Genomic DNA, 847 nt, shown 5'->3' with positions numbered 1-847 from the left:
AAGTCATTATCTCAGTAAATTAGAATGATTAACAAAAAACACCTGCAAAGGCTTTCGAAGCATTTAAAAAAGTCCCTTAGTCTGTTTCAGTAGGCTCAACAATCATGGGGAATACTGCTGACTTGACAGATGTCCAGAGGGCAGTCATTGACACACTTCACAAGGAGGGTAAGCCACAAAAGGTCATTGCTAAAGAAGCTGGCTGCTCACAGAGTGCTGTATCCAAGCATATTAATGGAAAGTTGAGTGGAAGGAAAAAATTGTGGTAGAAAAATGTGCACAAGCAACCGGGATAACCGCAACCTTGAAAGGATTGCTAAAGGGAATCTGTCACCTCTTTGGAGTTATCAGACCTCTACTATGGGCATACAAGTTATAGAAAAGTAAATCTATACATACCTGTATGGCCCATAGTAAAGATTTGATTACAGAGAAAGGCGCTTTAATCAATTCTAGTTTGTACAGGCTTGGCACAATCCCCGCCTATGTGCTTATTATTTCTCCAAATCTCCACCTATTTGATTAATTACCATATTCCCCCCCTCTCCTGCACGTCACAGGGCCCTTTGACATGCACTATGCTCCCTGACTTCCCGGGCATGCGCAAAGCGCCGCTCACATAGAAATTTGGGGGAGATTCACAAGGAGTGGACTGCTGCTGGAGTCATTGCTTCAAGAGCCACCACACACAGATGTAAAGTTATATGTAAAAATAGTTTGGGCACCCCTATTAATCTTAAGCTTAATGTTTTATAAAAATTGGTGTTTTTGCAACAGCTATTTCAGTTTGATATATGTAATAACTGTTGGACACAGTAATGTTTCTGCCTTGAAATGAGGTTTATTG

The sequence above is a fragment of the Phyllobates terribilis genome, unplaced genomic scaffold (assembly GCF_046119375.1).
Source record: "Phyllobates terribilis strain yellow unplaced genomic scaffold, ASM4611937v1 Scaffold_4__5_contigs__length_816908805, whole genome shotgun sequence".
In the NCBI taxonomy this organism is placed as follows: Eukaryota; Metazoa; Chordata; class Amphibia; order Anura; family Dendrobatidae; genus Phyllobates; species Phyllobates terribilis.
Note: the sequence above shows the minus strand (reverse complement) of the source record.